Here is a 6,038-nt window from a genome sequence, read left to right as displayed (position 1 = left end):
CTCCTTTTTTACGTTTCTTCTTCTTACATCCTTGATCCATTGATCACCCTCCTTTTTTATGTGTTTCTTTATCATGTGCTCCCTGCTATTTTAATACAAGCCAGCTATCGCTGGATATTTCCAAAAAAAAATTGTTTGACAACACTACTTTTGTTCTCGAAACTACAGAAAATAGTTCCTCTATGGACCACAATCCTCAAAGCTGACCCGATTACAAACAGGTTTGTGGAGCCCCATGCATAGTGCATTTGGATGTTATACGTGCTATTTTTTTAAAAATAATACATTTTTTAGTAAATTACGCAGGTTCAAGTATTTTCAAAAATAATACACGTCGGTGTTAAGGAAGCCGACTGGTTTCAGTCGGCCTCGTGGAGGCCGATAGGACCTAGTCGGCCGCGAGGAAGCCGATTGGATCTAGTCGGCTACCTGTAGGCCGATAAGTGGCCCCTCGGCCACATCGCAACCGACGACTGGCCCGAGCACGTCACTCGGCCTTCGCAGCCTCCAGTCGGCTATGGTGAAGCCGACATGCCCACTTGGCCTTGGCGAGGCCGATAAGGGATGGGAAAGCCAGGTCGCGCCGTGTAAGACGTAGGTTTTGTGGGAATTGGCTCAACCCTCTATGGGGTGGCCTATCACATATATATATAATGATGTACAATGTATAATCAAGTCACCAATACGGTATGGATTACACAGTTGGGCTACTATACAAAGTCTAACACCCTTTCTCAATCTCAACTCACTCCTGAAGCATCTAGAAGGTTGAGATTGCACCTACAAACCTCAAACATGGGAGAAGGTAGAGGCTTGTGAAGAGATAACCCAATTTGTAGTAGCTTCACGTTCCCTCATAAATGATAGTCAATCTCAATATGTTTGGTCCGTGCACTACTGAAATTCAGAAATTTGCCGTCTGCCACGGCAGACGGCAAAGGGGGCTACCACGGACGACAAAGGCCTTGCCGTCGGTTAGCAGACGGCAAACTAGACGGTAAAAAAAATCCGGTGAAGAGGTTCTTTGCCGTCTGCTTTTGTAAAGCGGACGGCAAAGATTCTTTGCCATGAGGGGGCAGCCGGCAAATTAACTGGGACGGCACATAGTGCAACGTCCCCGTTAAGTGTTAACGGCAGGCGTCCTCTCTTTGCCGTCTGCCGCCCCCCTTTGCCATGTGGGGGCAGACGGCAAAGAGGGGAGAGAGGGGGGGCTGATTCACCCCTTTGCCGTCTGCCCACCCCCCTTTGCCATGTGGGGGCAGACGACAAAGAGGGGAAACACAGGGGGCAGATTCTCCCCTTTGCCGTCTGCCCACCCCCCTTTGCCATGTGGGGGCAGACGAGAAAGAGGGGAAACAGAGGGGGCATATTCCCCCCTTTGCCGTCTGCCCACCCCCCTTTGCCATGTGGGGGCAGATGGCAAAGAGGGGAACCTGCCCCATTTTAATTTATTTTTTATTATATCCAACATTTTTAACAATAATCAGGATATATATATATATATATATATTTGACATAAATAAATTTCTTTCCGTACTCATAACCATATTAAAATAACTCTCATCCATAGTGCATACATATTATGCAAGTTGCATCCGTACCAAACCATATATTACACCAGTTTCATCCACATGCATACAAAGTTTCATATATATATCCATATACTACAATAGTTTTAATACAAGCCATGGTACAAGAAATCATCTTCAAGCATTCCATCAATATAATCCAAGCTTCCCGTGAAGTGAAGATAATCTGCAAAATGACAAATAAGAAAGTTAGAAGAATAATATTAGATTAAGAAGTGTATATATAGGTTATTTCGGAGAGAAATTAGCTAAGTATAGACCATTTAGGAGCTAACTAAGCTAATTATGTCATTTAGGTGGAACCCTAGCTAACTATAGGTTGTTTCGGAGCTAACTTGGGTAAAATAGGTCATTCCGGAGCAAACTATGCTTATTAAGCCATTTTGGATCTAGCTAGGCTAATTATAGGACATTTAATACCTAAGTTAGGGGGGATAGGTCATCTTGCAGCTACGTAAGCCTTATTATGTCATTTAGGAGAGAACTTAGCTAACTGTAGGTCATTTTTTATTAAATAGGTCATTTTGGAGCTAACTAAGCTAATTATATCATTTCGTAGGATAATTAGCCAATTTAGCCTTTCTTGGATGAGTCTAAGCTACGTAGAAGAAGAGAAAGAGAAGAAGAAGTAAAAGAAGGAGGAGGAGGAGAAGGAGAAGGAAGAGGAGAAGAAGAAGAAAAGAAGAAGGAGAAGGAGAAGGAGGAAGGAGGAAGAAGAAGGAGAAGGAGGAGCTCCTTCTCCTTCTTCTCCTCCTTCTTCTCCTTCTCCTTCTCCTTCTCCTCCTCCTTCTCCTTCTTCTTCTTCTCTTCTTCTTCTTCTTCCTTCCTTTCATTTTTCCTCTTTCTTCTCCTCTTGTCCCCTTCTTCAGGCTAAATTGGCTAAGAATGCCTTTTTGGAGCTAATTATGTCATTTCGAGGATAATTAGCTAAGTATAGGTCATGTATTATTAGATAGATCATTTAGGAGCTAACTAAGCTAATTATGTCATCTAGGTTGAACCCTAGCTAACTATAGGCCGTTTCGGAGCTAACTTGGGTAAAATAGGTCATTCCGGAGCAAACTATGCTTATTAAGCCATTTTGGATCTAGCTAGGCTACTTATAGGCCATTTAATACCTAAGTTAGGGGGAACAGGTCATCTTGCAGCTACGTAAGCCTTATTATGTCATTTAGGAGAGAACTTAGCTAACTGTAGGTCATTTTTTTATTAAATAGGTCATTTCGGAGCTAACTAAGCTAATTATGTCATTTCGTAGAATAATTAGCCAATTTAGCCTTTCTTGGATGAGTCTAAGCTACGTAGAAGAAGAGAAAGAGAAGAAGAAGTAACAGAAGGAGGATGAGGAGGAGGAGGAGGAGGAGGAGGAGGAGGAGGAGGAGAAGGAGAAGGAAGAGGAGAAGAAGAAGAAAAGAAGAAGGAGAAGGAGAAGGAGGAAGAAGGAGGAAGAAGAAGGAGAAGGAGGAGCTCCTTCTCCTTCTTCTCCTCCTTCTTCTCCTTATCCTCCTCCTTCTCCTTCTTCTTCTTCTTCTCTTCTTCTTCTTCTTCTTCCTTCCTTCCTTTCATTTTCCCTCTTTCTTCTCCTCTTGTCCCCTTCTTCGGGCTAAATTGGCTAAGAATGCCTATTTGGAGCTAATTATGTCATTTTGAGGATAATTAGCTAAGTATAGGTCATGTTTTATTAAATAGACCATTTAGGAGCTAACTAAGCTAATTATGTCATCTAGGTGGAACCCTAGCTAACTATAGGTCGTTTCGGAGCTAACTTGGGTAAAATAGGTCATTCCGGAGCAAACTATGCTTATTAAGCCATTTTGGATCTAGCTAGGCTAATTATAGGCCATTTAATATCTAAGTTAGGGGGAATAGGTCATCTTGCAGCTACGTAAGCCTTATTATGTAATTTAGGAGATAACTTAGCTAACTGTAGGTCATTTTTTATTAAATAGGTCATTTTGGAGCTAACTAAGCTAATTATGTCATTTCGTAGGATAATTAGCCAATTTAGCCTTTCTTGGATGAGTCTAAGCTACGTAGAAGAAGAGAAAGGGAAGAAGAAGTAAAAGAAGGAGGAAGAGGAGGAGGAGGAGAAGGAGAAGGAAGAGGAGAAGAAGAAGAAAAGAAGAAGGAGAAGGAGAAGGAGGAAGAAGGAGGAAGAAGAAGGAGAAGGAGGAGCTCCTTCTCCTCCTTCTCCTCCTTCTTCTCCTTCTCCTTCTCCTCTTCCTTCTCATTCTTCTTCTTCTCTTCTTCTTCTTCTTCCTTCCTTTCATTTTTCATCTTTCTTCTCCTCTTCTCCCCTTCTTTGAGCTAAATTGGCTAAGAATGCCTTTTTGGAGCTAATTATGTCATTTCGATGATAATTAGCTAAGTATAGGTCATGTTTTATTAAATAGACCATTTAGGAGCTAACTAAGCTAATTATGTCATCTAGGTGGAACCCTAGCTAACTATAGGTCGTTTCGGAGCTAACTTGGGTAAAATAGGTCATTCCGGAGCAAACTATGCTTATTAAGACATTTTGGATCTAGCTAGGCTAATTATAGGCCATTTAATACCTAAGTTAGGGGGAATATGTCATCTTGCAGCTACGTAAGCCTTATTATGTAATTTAGGAGATAACTTAGCTAACAGTAGGTCATTTTTTATTAAATAGGTCATTTTGGAGCTAACTAAGCTAATTATGTCATTTCGTAGGATAATTAGCCAATTTAGCCTTTCTTGGATGAGTCTAAGCTACGTAGAAGAAGAGAAAGAGAAGAAGAAGTAAAAGGAGGAGGAGGAGGAGGAGGAGAAGAAGAAGGAAGAGGAGAAGAAGAAGAAAAGAAGAAGGAGAAGGAGGAAGAAGGAGGAAGAAGAAGGAGAAGGAGGAGTTCCTTCTCCTGCTTCTCCTCCTTCTTCTCCTTCTCCTTCTCCTCCTCCCTCTCCTTCTTCTTCTTCTCCTCTTCTTCTTTTTCCTTCCTTTCATTTTTCCTCTTGCTTCTCCTCTTGTCCCCTTCTTCGGGCTAAATTGGCTAAGAATGCCTTTTTCGTGCTAATTATGTCATTGCGAGGATAATTAGCTAAGTATAGGTCATGTTTTATTAAATAGACCATTTAGGAGCTAACCAAGCTAATTATGTCATCTAGGTGGAACCCTAGCTAACTATAGGTCGTTTCGGAGCTAACTTGGGTAAAATAGGTCATTCCGGAGGAAACTATGCTTATTAAGCCATTTGGATCTAGCTAGGCTAATTATAGGCCATTTAATACCTAAGTTAAGGGGAATAGGTCATCTTGCAGCTACGTAAGCCTTATCATGTCATTTAGGAGAGAACTTAGCTAACTTTAGGTCATTTATTATTAAATAGGTCATTTTGGAGCTAACTAAGCTAATTATGTCATTTCGTAGGATAATTAGCAAATTTGGCCTTTCTTGGATGAGTCTAAGCTACGTAGAAGAAGAGAAAGAGAAGAAGAAGTAAAAGAAGAAGAAGGAGGAGGAGGAGGAGAAGGAGAAGGAATAGGAGAAGAAGAAGAAAAGAAGAAGGAGAAGGAGAAGGAGGAAGAAGGAGGAAGAAGAAGGAGAAGGAGGAGCTCCTTCTCCTTCTTCTTATCCTCCTCCCTCTCGTTCTTCTTCTTCTCCTCTTCTTCTTTTTCCTTCCTTTCATTTTCCCTCTTTCTTCTCCTCTTGTCCCCTTCTTCGGGCTAAATTGGCTAAGAATGCCTTTTTGGAGCTAATTATGTCATTTCGAGGATAATTAGCTAAGTATAGGTCATGTTTTATTAAATAGACCATTTAGGAGCTAACTAAGCTAATTATGTCATCTAGGTGGAACCCTAGCTAACTATAGGTCGTTTCGGAGCTAACTTGGGTAAAATAGGTCATTCCGGAGCAAACTATGCTTATTAAGCCATTTTGGATCTAGCTAGGCTAATTATAGGCCATTTAATACCTAAGTTAGGGGGAATAGGTCATCTTGCAGCTACGTAAGCCTTATTATGTCATTTAGGAGAGAACTTAGCTAACTGTAGGTCATTTATTATTAAATAGGCCATTTTGGAGCTAACTAAGCTAATTATGTCATTTCGTAGGATAATTAGCCAATTTAGCCTTTCTTGGATGAGTCTCAGCTACGTAGAAGAAGAGAAAGAGAAGAAGAAGTAAAAGAAGGAGGAGGAGGAGGAGGAGGAGAAGGAGAAGGAAGAGGAGAAGAAGAAGAAAAGAAGAAGGAGAAGGAGGAGCTCCTTCTCCTCCTTCTTCTCCTTCTCCTTATCCTCCTCCCTCTCCTTCTTCTTCTTCTCCTCTTCTTCTTCCTTCCTTTCATTTTTCCTCTTTCTTCTCCTCTTGTCCCCTTCTTCAGGCTAAATTGGCTAAGAAAGCCTTTTTGGAGCTAATTATGTCATTTCGAGGATAATTAGCTAAGTATAGGTCATGTTTTATTAAATAGACCATTTAGGAGCTAACTAAGC

Source organism: Hordeum vulgare, chromosome 6H, assembly GCF_904849725.1.
Source record: "Hordeum vulgare subsp. vulgare chromosome 6H, MorexV3_pseudomolecules_assembly, whole genome shotgun sequence".
Lineage (NCBI taxonomy): Eukaryota > Viridiplantae > Streptophyta > Magnoliopsida > Poales > Poaceae > Hordeum > Hordeum vulgare.
This window is presented reverse-complemented; position numbering follows the sequence as displayed.